We start from the raw sequence: 16,068 nt of genomic DNA on the forward strand, positions 1-16,068 counted from the left end.
CTCCCCCCTCCACCTTGTCTCCGACGTTCTGATGTAACGACGTCATGTGATATCACGTTGCTATGGCAATGCCACATCATGTGACGCCACGTTGCTGTCGCCAGAAGCCGCCGGAGACAAGGAAAGGGAACTTACAGAGGCCTTGCGCGCGATCTCCGGCATTTAATTTAAATGCTGTGGGGAAGAGCGAGGGGCCTCTGTAAGCGCCGAGCCCCTCCTCCCAAGAAAATGTCGTGCCCCTCGATTTGCGCACCCCTGCTTTAAGAGATATTCTGGGACCCTCCAACTCCTCCATCGGACCCTTCCTCATATTGACTGACCTTGCAGTGCTCTGCACTGACTTGCACTGACCTGCTATGGTGCCTCTCAAAATACCATGCTAACTCATTCTGAACATACATGTGTCCTTTTTACATGTTACTCAGCTTGTATGGGCCACAGACAGCTTTCCCGGGGTCCAGGACTAGTTTCCACCGGGGACACTCACCCATGAGTCGGCGACTTTGCGAGAACCCACCCCCCCCCCCAACCTGTTTTCTCTTGCACTGCCATAGACAACAACATTTCGGCCTGCTGGTCTTTCTCAGGTAAAGTGGCTAAACCCACTAAATCCAGCAAAGAAAGGCCAGCAGCCGAAACATTGTAGTCTGTAGCACAATAAATTATCTTTTTTTATTCAAATCCGTGTGCCCTTTCCCATCAATCATATTGTATCCATTGGACGAAATGCCGGTCTTCCCTGAGACTAAGGGGCACCGGTAAAAGTATCACTACTTATTGTTTCTTTTTGTGGTGCAGCAAATCCCCATCATTTTTGCGTTCTCTTGCTCTGCCCCAATCTGACACACCACCTTGCTCTCTCACCCCCCTCTTAGACTCCCCCGTCACCCTTTCCTTCCTCAAAGGTTGTCCTTTAATCAGATCTTACCCAAATTGTCTCCATCTCCCTTGGAAATGTTCTGTCTTTAAGCTGTGCGGCTCCTCTTGATCCGAACTTTCTTAGCTGACCCCTTTAGGTTTCGGCTCCGAGGGTCTAAAAAATAAGCGACTCCGAAAAGATGTGAAATATGCGCACGGGTCCTAATGGGGCACTGAGGGGGAGACTTAAATACTAGTAAATATAATCTACTGTGCTAACAAATATAATCTATTAACTAAGAAATATAACTTATTAAACTAAGAAATATAATTTATTAAACTAACAAATATAACTTATTAAACTAAGAAATATAACTTATTAAACTAAGAAATATATTTTATTAAACTAAGAAATATAACTTATTAAACTAAGAAATATAATTTATTAAACTAAGAAATATAACTTATTAAACTAAGAAATATAACTTATTAAACTAAGAAATATAACTTATTAAACTAAGAAATATAATTTATTAAACTTAGAAATATAATCTATTAAACTAAATAATTATCTATTAAACTAAATAAATATCTATTCAACTAAATAAATATAATCTATTTAAAAACAATACAATAAAAAGCTGGAGAAATGATACGTCAACCAAGCCACAGATGTGATGCCAATGAGCGTTGAACTCCTTGCAGATCCACCGTCAGCTGGTTGTGGCAGAAAGTGGTGACATACAGTAGAACAGAGTGGTTGAGCTGTAACCACGGCAGTCAGGTCAGAAATCAACACAATATTTTTTGAAATTTAGAATGAGAATGTTCAGTATGTCACATTCTGGGCTCAGACTCTGAGCCCTGTCACATGTTAGCAGCTTGTGATAATAGAAAGTATCCATATACAGTACTGGGATGTGATAAGAAACATGAAGGTCATTTTATACTGGGTCCCATAACCTGCTTTATATGAAGTATCATTTTACACTAATTAGTAGAGATGTTACATTTTGAAAAATAGCACTTCTGGCGACATTGTTCATTTTCTCTACAAATGATAAATGAAAAAGTTGGATAAAACGTTATATGTGTGTGTGCGCGCGCAATATATATATATATAGAGGTATCAGTACCGTGTTAGCTGAGCTTCAATAATCAAAAAATAAATAGATGATACCGTTCTGTGGCTAACGAAATGCTTTTATTTGTGCGAGCTTTCGAGATACACTGATCTCCTCTTCCGGCGATGTTACAATGAATGAAGCAAGCAAAAGGTATACTTAAAAACAGTGTCTCTTGGAATGTTATCTGTGCTGGTCCTTCCCCCGGTGTGGATGTGTTTTATGCCTAGAGGTGTCAAAAGGTTCCTGAAAGCAAGTGATGAAAGAGTGTGTATGTGTATCAGTGTGAATGAAAATGAATGGAGAGCCCACAGTATATACAGTGCTTTACAAAAGGTGTGTGTGGAGTGGATATAAATGCTGTGGGTGGGTGTGGAAATGTGAGAGTTTGTAGCACAACTAAAAGTGTATGTGGATACTTTGTGGTCCCTATTGATGTATAGGGATGAAAAAACAGTATTTGTATGTGTAAGAGACAGCTGTGTGTGCATACATATAGCACAGTATGTTAAATTACGCCGCGGGGTCATGTGACGTCACCCTCGTCAAATGCCGCTGCAGGTCACGTGACGCCGCATCAAGGTAAGGGGGGGGCGCGAGCACCAGGAGAGTGAAGGCAGGGGGGCGAGCTGCAAAAGTTTGTGCTCCCCTGGTATAACCAATAAATAATATAGCTGATATAGCAATTTGGTTGTGGCTAGAGAGAGATTATAATGGCAGTGAGAATTAGTGGTCAGAATTAATAACAGTGCAATTACTAAAAAGTAGCTGTAATAAAATAATAATAAACACTCTGCCTAAACACAATAAAATTCCAGAAACCTAGCTCTAATAGCTATGTTATAACTCAATCATAAAAGGATCCAATTCGGGCGTCCTCTGGAGCCCTGGCAGCTCTCTTCAGGGAAACAACCACCTCCTCGATAGATATCTAAACAAAAAAAAGAAGAGAAAGCGCCCGCTTTTGTGTAAATTCGGTTTAACAATTTCATTTCCTGGACAAGATAAAAATAGCAAACTCACAAACATCCGTTTGGTAAAAGCATTGTGTGAGACAGGCTCGGGCTCCGTGGTAATCCGGAAGTCACTCCGCAGCTCCAGACTTTGGACGATGACCGGGAAACTCGATAGGCTGCGCCCCTCGCAGTGTGGTCCTCCAGCAATCTGTGGTATGTTGTGGTTCCACTGTAAATCCGGTGTCTCGTCTTGGTCGCGTACCAACTTCCCTTCCGGCGTCAGGACGTATAGTGTGGCAATAGCAACGAGAAGAAAGTACTGAGGTGGGGTTGGATCCCCCTCGGTTATTTCTTGTTTTATTAATAAATAATTTACTATATTTTAATCTCTGGTGCGCATTGTGTGCATTTTTCTTCTTGTCTGCACAGTGCTTCAGATGCTGCATCTGAAAAAATGCCGGTGGATCGGGATGTGAGGTAGGGAAGTGACGTCCGCGCCGGAACGTTATTGCCACGCCTCCAAATATTTATTGCCACGCCCCCAATCGCACCCGCTGCATACCCTGCAAAGCCATAAAAAAGCTCAGGCTTCAGCAAGTGTATTGCAGCGTGTGTGCCTTCCCTCAGTCTGAAATACTATAGACGCAGCCTTATCGACGCTTACTAAATAGGCCCGTGTCTCTCTCTCTCTCTCTCTGTGTCTCTGTCTCTCTCTGTGTGTCTCTGTCTCTCTATGTGTGTCTCTGTCTCTCTCTGTGTGTCTCTCTGTGTCTCTGTCTCTCTCTCTGTGTCTCTGTCTCTCTCTGTGTGTCTCTGTCAAAAGAACATTTCAGTATTGCCAAAGCGTGAGTAAAAGGGGGTGTGGGACAATGATTACACGAATACTAGGGGGTACGGTACTGTATAATGGTTATACAGTACATTACTTTTGTCTCTCTCTCTCTCTGTCTGTCTCTCTCTCTCTGTGTCTCTCTCTCCCTATGTCCCTCTCTCTGTCTCTCTCTCATTCTCTGTCTCTCTCTCTCTGTGTCTCTCTCTCATTCTCTGTCTCTCTCTCATTCTCTGTCTCTCATTCTCTGTCTCTCTCTCATTCTCTGTCTCTCATTCTCTGTCTCTCTCTCATTCTCTGTCTCTCTCTCTCATCCCTGTATGATAGGTATGTTCCATCTCTATTTTTTGCTCTTCTTTTCCGTTTGAGAGGAGGGAGTCCCTCACCTCTTCAGCCACACACCAGGAACGCTGGATTGCTTTCAGACGCTCGGAGAGGCGGATACAGTTGTGGATTGCAGGCACTGATTTATCTGGTAAGTACCGCAAACATGCTTGAACAAGGGCCGTAGACATTTTATTTGATGGTTTAGATTATCATTGTCTGTGGTTGTTAGTTATTGGTATTAGAGTTTTTTGATGTTGTTATGAATCAAATACATTTTGAAGTAGTAATCCCCTCCGAACTGGGCATTCCTGGCCAATAATGCCCTGGCTGTAAGAGTTGAAGGGCCCAAGCAAAGCCCCCACCTCTATACACACTAACACTGCAGGGGCATCAGAGTGTCTTGTTGTCATGGCAACGGGGGGTGTCACGTGATGTAATTTGTTTAATAAATTATTTTTTAAGGTGTCCCGGTTTTTCATTTTCGAAATCTGGTCACCCTATTGATCAAGCAGAAAAAGTGAAGAAACAATTGTAGTTTTGCTAATGGACGTCATTTTGGCATATCATTCGCTTTGAGGATACCCATTAATATGAAGAAAAATAACATCGATTCCCAATGTAGCCCCCCTTCCCTGGGCCAATCGCAGATCGGGCCCCCCTCCTCTGTACTAGGGCCTGGCTACGTGTCTGAGTGTGGTGCATACCTGCTGGCAACAGGGGGGCCTGAGTCTCCCACGATGGTATGGGGGATGACAGGATCAGGTTTCTGGGGTGAATGCCTCCGTCTCATCAGAGCAGGATGAAATTTCTCTTCAGAAGGACTTGGAGAGACTGGAAACGTGGGCAGGTAAATGGCAAATGAGGTTTAATACAGATAAATATAAGGTTATGCATTTGGGATGCAAGAATAAAAAGGCGACTTACAAATTAAATGGAGATATATTGGGGGAATCCTTGATGGAGAAGGATTTAGGGGTGCTTGTAGACAGCAGGCTTAGCAATAGTGCCCAATGTCATGCAGTAGCTGCAAAGGCAAACAAGATCTTATCTTGCATCAAACGGGCAATTGATGGAAGGGAAGTAGACATAATTATGCCCCTTTACAAAGCATTAGTAAGACCACACCTTGAATATGGAGTACAATTTTGGGCACCAATCCTAAGAAAAGACATTATGGAACTAGAGAGAGTGCAGAGAAGAGCCACCAAATTAATAAAGGGGATGGACATTCTAACTTATGAGGAGAGGCTAGCTATATTGGATTTATTTACATTAGAAAAGAGGCGTCTAAGAGGGGATATGATAACTATATACAAATATATTCAGGGACAATACAAGGAGCTTTCAAAAGAACTATTCATCCCACGGGCAGTACAAAGGACTCGGGCCATCCCTTAAGGTTGGAGGAAAGGAAATTTCACCAGCAACAAAGGAAAGGGTTCTTTACAGTAAGGGCAGTTAAAATGTGGAATTCATTACCCATGGAGACTGTGATGGCAGATACAATAGATTTGTTCAAAAAAAGGTTGGACATCTTTTTAGATGGGACAGGTATACAGGGATATACCAAATAAGTATATATGGGAAGGATGTTGATCCAGGGATTAATCCGATTGCCAATTCTTGGAGTCAGGAAGGAATTAATTTTTCCCCTTAATGGGGTTTTTTGTTTGCCTTCCTCTGGATCAATAAGTAAGTATAGATATAGAATTAAGTATCTGTTGTCTGAATTTAGCATAGGTTGAACTTGATGGACGTACGTCTTTTTTCAACCTCATCTATTATGTAACTATGTATGTAATGGTGCAGCGCCTCCATCTCTGAGCCCCAGGAATACGGGTGGAATCCTTCCAGAGAGTCCCCCCCCCCCCCTCGGGGATGAGAGATTCCAGTCTCACACTGTATATCTTTAAAAGCAGCCGCAGCTCTTTATTCACAGCAGCAGAATAGCAGCAACAAGACTGTCAATCAGGTACAGGGTGTCTTCCTCCACACAGGACTGCTCTCCCTCAGGATGGTCTCTGTGTCCCTGCCACCACCCCAGGTCAAGGGCACCCAGGGTGGGGCTAGCTCTTCCCTCGCCCCCTAAACAGGGTGAGAGGAATTGGTCCACCTCCCTAACTAAGGTTGCATCAGCTCTACTCAGAGGCTGATGGCTCCCCTTCTCCAACGGCCAATTGATATAGGCTCTCTCTGTCACCCTGGGCCAGCCAGGTGACAGACTCAGCAGACTCTAACTCTGGACTGAACTCTTAACTCTGACACACACTTCTACTAAATAGGAAGTGCACTGCTCTTTATGATATTGGCAGGCACTGCCCCTGTGTCTCTGCCTACCACACAGGGTCAGGTACCAATTTCAGGAATGTCCCGTTATTAGCGTAAACACAACAGAGTTCCATGGATCTAGCATTAAGACTGTAAGCTCTCCAGGCCAGGGATTTCCTTTCCTATTGTCTGATTTTGTTTGTTGCACTTATTGTACTATAATTCTCTGTACTGTATTGCCTCTCTTATAAAGCGCTATATAAATAAATATTTACATACATAATATATCTTAATGCATCTTAAGACACCTTAGAGTTCCCTCTATAAGACACTTTATGGTCCACTCAAGTGAATAGTCTGTAAGTAGGGTGACCATTCGTCCCGGTTTTGCCGGGACAGTCCCGTTTTTTTCTGCCCTGTCCCGATTTTATCTCCGTCCCGGTTATGTCCCGATTTTTGTCCCTGGTCCCGGTATTGCGGGGCAGCGGCGGTGAGGAGAATGCGGCGGCCGGTAAGTATTTTCTATGTGTGTGTGTGAATGCTGCCGGGGAGACTGAATGAAGGAGAATGCCGGGGGCGGGACTTAGAATGCCGGCTGGCCCGCAGGGGATTGGTTGCAGGCAGGTCAGAGGAAGCCGGGGGTGGGACTTCCGCTTTGTGCAGAGCACAAGTGTCTTCCCACTCCCGGCTCCTCTGTTCGCGGTGAGTGTCCCCTTTCTGTCCCGGGTCCCAGCCAGGGGGGGTAATAGGAGGTGGTAGCGGGGGTGCGCCTACCTTTGTACCACCTTGTACCTTTGCCCCCCTGGCGCTCCCACCATTGCCCCCCCGGCGCTCCCACCATTGCCCCATCGGCACTCCCACCTTTGCCCCCCGGCGCTCCCACCTTTGTCCCATCGGCACTCCCACCTTTGCCCCCCGGCGCTCCCACCTTTGCCCCCCCCCCGGCGCTCACAACTTTGCCCCCCGGCGCTCCCACCTTTGCCCCTCCGGCGCTCACAGCTTTGTGTGTGTGTGTGTGTATCAGTGTGTGTGTGTGTGTGTGTGTGAATCAGTGTGTGTGTGTGGGTGTGTGTGTGTATCTGTGTGTGTGTGTGTGTGTGTGTGTGTGTGTATGTGTATCTCTGTGTGTTTGTGTATCTGTGTGTGTGTGTGTGTGTGTATCTGTGTGTGTGTGTATCTGTGTGTGTGTGTGTGTGTGTGTGTGTGTGTGTGTGTGTGTGTATCAGTGTGTGTGTGTGTGTGTGTGTGTGTGTGTGTGTGTGTGTGTGTGTGTGTGTGTGTGTGTGTTTCAGTGTGTGTGTGTGTATCAGTGTGTGTGTGTGTTTCAGTGTGTGTGTATCAGTGGGTCTGTGTGTGTGTGAATCAGTGTGTGTGTGTGTGTGTGAATCAGTGTGTGTGTGTGTGTGTGTGTGTGTGAATCAGTGTGTGTGTGTGTGTGTGTGTGTGTGTGTATTAGTGGGTGTGTGTGTGTGTGTGTATCAGTGTGTCTGTATCTGTGTGTGTGTGTATTGTATTGTATTGTATGTCTTTATTTATATAGCGCCATTAGTGTACATAGCGCTTCACAGTAGTAATACATGTGGTAATCAAATAAATAACAGATAATATAAAAAACATATCATGGGAATAAGTGCTTTAGACATAAAAGTACATTTCGGAAGAGGAGTCCCTGCCCCGAGGAGCTTACAGTCTAATTGGTAGGTAGGGAGAACGTACAGAGACAGTAGGAGGGAGTTCTGGTAAGTGCGTCTGCAGGGGGTCAAGCATTATGTATCGTGTTTAGAATATCCACAGTGCTATTCATATGCTTCTTTAAGCAACTGTGTCTTAAGGTGGGTCTTAAAGGTGGATAGAGAGGGTGCTAGTCGGGTACTGAGGGGAAGGGCATTCCAGAGATGTGGGGCAGTCAGTGAAAAAGGTTTAAGGCGGGAGAGGGCTTTAGATACAAAGGGGGTAGAAAGAAGACATCCTTGAGAAGAACGCAAGAGTCTGGATGGTGCATACCGAGAAATTAGGGATGAGATGTAAGGAGGGGCAGAAGAATGTAAAGCTTTAAAAGTGAGGAGAAGAATGGAGTGTGAGATGCGGGATTTGATCGGAAGCCAGGAGAGGGATTTCATGAGGGGAGATGCTGAGACAGATCTAGGAAAGAGTAGAGTGATTCTGGCAGCAGCATTTAGGATAGATTGTAGGGGAGACAGGTGAGAGGCAGGAAGGCCGGACAGCAGGAGGTTACAGTAATCAAGACAGGAGAGAATGAGGGCCTGAGTCAGAGTTTTAGCAGTCGAACAACAGAGGAAAGGGCGTATCTTAGTTATATTGCGGAGGAAAAAGCGACAAGTTTTAGAAATGTTTTGAATGTGAGGGGCGAATGTAAGAGAGGAGTCGAACGTGACCCCTAGGCAGCGTGCTTGGGCTACTGGGTGAATGATTGTAGTTCCAACAGTAATGTGGAAGGAGGTAGTAGGGCCAGGTTTGGGAGGAAGTATGAGGAGCTCTGTTTTAGCCATGTTGAGTTTAAGGCGTCGGAGGGCCATCCAGGATGATATAGCAGAGAGACATTCAGAAACTTTGGTTTGTACAGCAGGTGTAAGGTCAGGTGTTGAAAAGTATATTTGTGTGTCGTCGGCATAGAGGTGATAATTAAACCCAAAAGATGTTATTAGGTCACCTAGAGAGAGTGTGTACAGAGAAAAGAGAAGAGGTCCCAGGACAGAGCCCTGGGGTACCCCCACAGAGAGATCAATAGAGGAGGAGGTGTTAGCAGAAGAGACACTAAAAGTACGATGGGAGAGGTAGGATGAGATCCAGGATAGAGCTTTGTTCCGAATACCTAGAGTATGGAGAATGTGGAGGAGAAGAGGGTGGTCCACGGTGTCAAATGCTGCAGAGAGGTCGAGTAATATGAGCAGAGTGTAATGACCTCTGTCTTTGGCAGCATGGAGGTCGTCAGTTATTTTAGTGAGGGTTGTTTCCGTGGAGTGAGCAGTGCGGAAGCCAGATTGTAGAGGGTCTAGGAGAGAATAAGTGTTGAGAAAATGGAGCAAGCGAGAGAATACAAGACGTTCAAGTAGTTTAGAGGCAAAAGGCAGGAGGGAGACAGGTCAATAGTTAGAAAGACAGGTAGGGTCAAGCTTGCTGTTTTTGAGTAATGGTATGACTGTTGCATGTTTGAAGGAGGATGGAAAGGTTCCAGAGCAGAGGGAGGAGTTAAAAATGTGTGTAAGCGTAGGAATTATAGTAGGAGCTAGAGGTTTTAGGAGATGGGAGGGAATGGGGTCAAGAGGGCAAGTGGTAGAGGGAGAAGAGGAGATCAACAGCGACACATCCTCCTCTGAGACAGTGGAAAAAGACTCAAGGAAGGCAGGAGGAGAGTTAGGAAGAGGTGTAGGATGGGGGGAAGAAACAGGGGATGTTCTGCCGTATGGATTCCACCTTTTCCTTAAAATAGTCTGCAAAGTCCTGAGCGGAGATGGAGGAAGGAGAGGCAGCTGAGGGTGGTTTGAGTAGAGTATCAAAGACAGAGAACAGTCGGCGTGGGTTAGACTTGTGCATGTTGATTAGTGCAGAAAAGTAGGCTTGTTTAGCTTGCGAGAGGGCAGAGTTGAAACAGGATAGCATAAATTTGTAGTGAAGGAAGTCTGCGAGAGTGTGAGACTTCCTCCAGAGGCGTTCAGAGGAACGAGTGGAGGAACGCAGCATGCGCGTGTGGGAATTTAGCCAGGGTCTAGGGTTAGAAGGGCGAGGGCGGCAGAGAGAAAGCGGGGCATGTAGATCAAGAGATGAGGACAAGACAGAGTTGTACTTTCTGACCAGGTTGTCAGGGTCTGTAGCAGAGCTGAGAGAGGAGAGGGAGGAGTGTAAAGTGGACTCAAAGTCAGGTAAGTGAATAGAGCGCAGGTTTCTGCAGAACCGGGGGGTAGATGGAGGTGGAGAAGGGGAGAAGCGAGATAAAGAGAATGAGATGAGATGATGGTCAGAGAGAGGAAAAGGGGAAATGGAGAAATCAGAGAGAGAGAAGATTTTAGTGAAAACCAGGTCTAAGTAGTGGCCATCCTTGTGGGTGCTGGCTGCAGTCCACTGTTGAAGGCCAAAAGAAGAGGTAAGAGAAAGAAAGCGGGAAGCCCAAGAGAGAGAGGGGTCATCAATGTGGCAATTGAAGTCCCCAAGGAGAAGAACAGGGGAGTCTGAGGAGAGAAAGAAAGAGAGCCAGGATTCAAAGTGAGAGAGAAAGGCAGAAGGGGGATGAGTAGAGGTAGGTGGGCGATAGATGACCGCCACATGAACAGGGAGAGGAGAGAAGATCTGGACAGTGTGAGCCTCAAAGGAGGGAAAAGCAAGAGAGGGGGGAATAGGAAGGGTTCGGTAACGGCAGACAGAGGAGAGCAGGAGCCCCACGCCTCCACCCCTGCCATCAGGGCGCGGTGTGTGTGTGTGTATCAGTGTGTCTGTATCTGTGTGTGTGTGTGTGTGTATCAGTGTGGCTTTTTTGGCGATAAGCTGGTGATAAGTGGCTTATCGCTGCTTACTGCATGAGGGCCTTAGGGAGGATTTGTTCCTTTAAAGTACACCTAGTTTGGCATAGGATTTGGATGTCAGGGTATCAATGTGCAACCCAAATGTTAAATGGGAGTTGAATGATCAGATATTTCAAACAAGTAACAGGGGCTAGGATGGTTTTAGAGCTGGTTTTTATCTGAAGCTCTGTCATTGGTAGCTTTAGCAATTTAGCTCTGGTCCCAAATACCATTGTTACAGTCTTGTCAGTGTTTAAAATCAGTTTGTTTTGGGAAATCCAGTTTCAAGTCTCAAAAATCAGATTGAAGTACGTGTTCAAGGTCAGAGAGGCGAGGGCTGCGTGCATATAGGATAAGATCTAAGGCCTCTCACAATAACCCGTTAGGAATATTAATTCCTCATCTATCCGACATAAGTATAAAATATAGTCTACCAAGACCCCTAATACAGAGTTACCCACCTTATACGGGAGCAGCTGCCAGACGAGTATAGTAAATGTATCTTATTTCTTTTGCCACTGGAGGGCAGCGTGGAGTTGCAAGGAGTGGCGCCCGTAAGGACGACGTGCCAGTTAGGCGGAAGGAGAAGCGCACACACTTTTATGTGAAACGGATATATTTGGGGAGGGATTTAGGAGTCTGAGTAAGAAAATTAACCATTTAAATATGTACAGATTTAATCCCACTTTTGGAAATTAGGGATGTTGCCTAAAAGTTTGAGAATGCATCAAGTGCCACCCCTGGGCTTTAATGAAGCAGCATTTGTGGGCTAAATGGAACAGCATTCTGTATAAAGGTATTTTGGACTCGATATAAATAATTGATGCCAAAAACTAATATTAAGTAAATTGAGAATGGAAAAATCTTCAACACAAACGTACAGAATGTGATATTCTGAGAGATCTTACAGATGTTATCAAATCCCACAATGAATATATAGAAAATGTCTGTATAGAACGAGTCAAACAAGAATATGCCAATAAAACGTTTAATTGGGAGATACAGGGGCCACAATTCAGGTCATTTAGCTGAAAGAAGAGAAGCCGGTCAGCCGGTAGAGCAGATCAGCCGGTCAGCCAGTAGAGCAGGTCAGCAGGTCAGCCAGAAGAGCAGGTCAGCCGGTCAGCCGGTAGAGCAGGTCAGCCGGTCAGCTCTGAGATCAGCATTACTTATATCCCCTAAACGTTGTCCCCTGCATGTAATGCTGCAGAACAGCCTACACTGCATATACTGTACATGAGATACTTAACCCTTTCTTTTCGCTCGACTAATCTGAATGATTTGCTAATTGGTTTGTAATTAGAGAGATATTTGTAGCAGAATCCCATGTATGTTATTTTTACCTTTTTAGATACCGTTTTGTGTAATAAAAGATATGAGATCAGAGGGGCTTCCTGTTTGCACTCGTGTTTTGGCAGTAGTGTATATGTGACCCTATAAATCTCCCTCACACCCGGGCTTGGCAGCGTGACACTAGTGCAGCGTCCTGGGGAAGAATCACTGAGCTGTTAGCAATAGATACAACGGATAGAAAAGACACTACACATAGGTTTGATTAAAGAGAGTATTTTATTGAAATAATGAATCTCTTTGCTGGGAGGGGCCTGCAGCACATTGCAGAGCGATATAGTAACACGCAGAGCAATGCATTGCAGGCCCCTCCGGCAGCAAAGGGGTGAAGACCAATGCAGGGTGTATAAAGATCTCACTGATAATTCATGCACAAAGGGCAGTTTGTTGCTGTGATCCAGAGGAAGGCGAAACATAACCCCTGCTGTGCAATGGGGGAAAAAAATTCCTTCCTGACCCCATTAAATGGCGATCGGATGGTCCCTGGATCACTGCGCAGTGAGATCAGATGGAGCAGCACAGATCAGCGTTGTTATACACAGGGGCACACTCAGTATATAGAGATGCGGGTGATGGGGCCCTTGTGCCCCTGTGTATAACTCACCTGCTCCCCCATCCCCCTGCATATCTATCCCATTCACCCCTTTTCCTCCCGCATACCTCGCAGGGCCGGCCGGTCATTAGGCGGTCGCCTAGCGCGCAGAGGTCCTAGGGGCGCATTAATAATCATTATTATTTTTTCCTCTTATTATTTTATTTATTTATCTTTTTTTAAAAATTATTATTCTTTTTTTTATCCAGTATTTTGGCGCCCTTTTATATTTATTTTGCGTTGCGCTGGGGTGCGGTCGCACCCCCTGCAGCCCCGATATCTACGCCACTGTTTATTTTATTATTTTATTTATCTTATTATTTTTTATACAACTGGGGCACAAATTTTAAGTTTTGCCTCGGGCGCATGAAACCCGTGCTCTGGCCCTGCTCCTTGTTCTCTCTCACCCTCTCACGCCCAATATCCCTATCTCCCTCTAGTACCTGCCCCTCCCTCAGCCTTCCTGATCTTATCTGCCTCTCCTGCGGTCAAACCAACTTCTCAGGGCCCCTAGAATACCCCTGTATCTACGCCCTGGCTCCTCTGCTACCTGCTCCTGGCTTCTTTTCCGCCTAAAAAAGGTGAAGCAGCAGATCTGTCCGCACCTCTCGTATTCTCCTACCTGCTCCCGGGGTCTTCTCCTCCGCCTAAAAAAGGTGAAGCAGCAGATCCGGCCACACCTGTCGTATGCTCCTTGGTCATCATACACCACGTCTGCGTCATCGGCCGCCTTATAGCCCACCTCATTGTTCCACTTGACGCCCGCTTTGTCATATGCCTCGTCGTCCGCCTCGTAGCCCGCCTCGTCGTCTGGTGGCACAAAGGGCACCACCTTCGTGCGTGTCCTGATCTGCAGGAGACATGAAGTGTTTGTAACCAGGGACAGTGATACTCTGTATCGCAAGAGCTCTTGTGCCACTTATACCCCATCCCCAATACCACGTTATACCGCCCTCCACAGGGCAAATACCCGTTATACCCACCTCCCCAGGCCCAGTACCCAGTTATACAACCCTCCCAAGGCCCAGTACCCTGTTATACGCCCCTCACCAGGCCCAGTACTCGTTATACCCACCTCACCAGGCCCAGTACCCGTTATACCCACCTCACCAGGCCCAGTACCCATTATATACCCCTCCCCAGAAGGTCATGTTTCTATTTATCAAAAATACATTGAGTTACCTCTGGTTTTCAGGCATGTCCTGGGGGAGTTATCACAGAGACACAGAAACGTCGCTGAGTTTGGGTTAGTAACTCCCTTAACCTCTCAGCAGTTGAATTCCCCATTAGGCGCTTAGCACGTTAAAAACAAGCGTTGCTATTTCTCTGCATGTAGTTGCAGGTAATTGGAAGAGTTACACAGTGACGGCTATTTCATCACTCACCTTCTTCCCCCGAAACGGTCTTTTCTGTCTTATTTACGGCTTCACATCGGATATCCATATCCATTCTTGGCCTCTGATCTGTATGCAAGGCAATGCTTTAAGACAGGGTTGCACAACCTTTTCCCCCTGCTCCCCCCTCCACCTTCCCCACCTTGTCTCCGACGTTCTGATGTAACGACGTCATGTGATATCACGTTGCTATGGCAATGCCACATCATGTGACGCCATGTTGCTGTCGCCAGAAGCCGCCGGAGACAAGGAAAGGGAACTTACAGAGGCCTTGCGCGCGATCTCCGGCATTTAATTTAAATGCTGTGGGGAAGAGCGAGGGGCCTCTGTAAGCGCCGAGCCTCTCCTCCCAAGAAAATGTCGTGCCCCTCGATTTGCGCACCCCTGCTTTAAGAGATATTCTGGGACCCTCCAACTCCTCCATCGGACCCTTCCTCATATTGACTGACCTTGCAGTGCTCTGCACTGACTTGCACTGACCTGCTATGGTGCCTCTCAAAATACCATGCTAACTCATTCTGAACATACATGTGTCCTTTTTACATGTTACTCAGCTTGTATGGGCCACAGACAGCTTTCCTGGGGTCCAGGACTAGTTTCCACCGGGGACACTCACCCATGGGTCGGCGACTTTGCGAGAACCCACCCCCCCAACCTGTTTTCTCTTGCACTGCCATAGACAACAACATTTCGGCCTGCTGGTCTTTCTCAGGTAAAGTGGCTAAACCCACTAAATCCAGCAAAGAAAGGCCAGCAGCCGAAACATTGTAGTCTGTGGCACAATAAATTATCTTTTTTTATTCAAATCCATGTGCCCTTTCCCATCAATCATATTGTATCCATTGGACAAAATGCCGGTCTTCCCTGAGACTAAGGGGCACCGGTAAAAGTATCACTTCTTATTGTTTTTTTTTGGTGTGCAGCAAATCCCCATCATTTTTGCGTTCTCTTGCTCTGCCCCAATCTGACACACCACCTTGCTCTCTCACCCCCCTCTTAGACTCCCCCGTCACCCTTTCCTTCCTCAAAGGATGTCCTTTAATCAGATCTTACCCAAATTGTCTCCATCTCCCTTGGAAATGTTCTGTCTTTAAGCTGTGCGGCTCCTCTTGATCCGAACTTTCTTAGCTGACCCCTTTAGGTTTCGGCTCCGAGGGTCTAAAAAATAAGCGACTCCGAAAAGATGTGAAATATGCGCACGGGTCCTAATGGGGCACTGAGGGGGAGACTTAAATACTAGTAAATACTAGCTGATATACCCGGCGTTGCCCGGAGGCAGGGAGGGGGGGTGTGAAAGGCAGGAGGGGGGGGTGTGAAAGGCAGGAGGGGGGGGCATGAAAGGCAGGAGGCAGGGGGGCGTGAAAGGCAGGAGGGGGGGGCGTGAAAGGCGGGGGGGGGGGGCGTGAAAGGCGGGGGGGGGGGGGGCGTGAAAGGCGGGGGGGGGGGTGAAAGGCGGGGGGGGGCGTGAAAAGCGGGGGGGGGGGCGTGAAAGGCGGGGGGGGCGTGAAAGGCGGGGGGGGGGGCGTGAAAGGCCGGGGGGGGGGCGTGAAAGGCGGGGGGGCGTGAAAGGCCGGGGGGGGGGGGCGTGAAAGGCGGGGGGGCGTGAAAGGCGGGGGGGGCGTGAAAGGCGAGGGGGGGTGAAAGGCAGGGGGGGGGGGTGAAAGGCGGGGGTGAAAGGCAGGGGGGGGTGAAAGGCAGGGGGGGGTGAAAGGCAGGGGGGGGGTGAAAGGCAGGGGGGGGGTGAAAGGCAGGGGGGGGTGAAAGGCAGGGGGGGGTGAAAGGCAGGGGGGGGTGAAAGGCAGGGGTGGGGGCGACACACACACACACACACAGTGTCACACAGAGTGTCACAC

The 16,068-nt window shown here is 47.1% G+C and overlaps 1 long non-coding RNA gene across 1 annotated transcript; it reads right to left on the reverse strand.

Annotated features, from left to right (window-relative positions):
• Positions 1–13,546: 13,546 nt before the first annotated feature.
• LOC142486777 (uncharacterized) lies at positions 13,547–15,358 on the reverse strand. The gene is made up of 3 exons (XR_012799059.1): positions 15,269–15,358; positions 14,207–14,284; positions 13,547–13,671 (listed from the first exon to the last, which is right to left on the reverse strand). It is a non-coding gene; the product is annotated as an uncharacterized LOC142486777 (long non-coding RNA).
• Between the last annotated feature and the right edge of the window lie 710 nt (positions 15,359–16,068).

Source organism: Ascaphus truei, unplaced genomic scaffold, assembly GCF_040206685.1.
Source record: "Ascaphus truei isolate aAscTru1 unplaced genomic scaffold, aAscTru1.hap1 HAP1_SCAFFOLD_986, whole genome shotgun sequence".
NCBI classification, from domain to species: domain Eukaryota; kingdom Metazoa; phylum Chordata; class Amphibia; order Anura; family Ascaphidae; genus Ascaphus; species Ascaphus truei.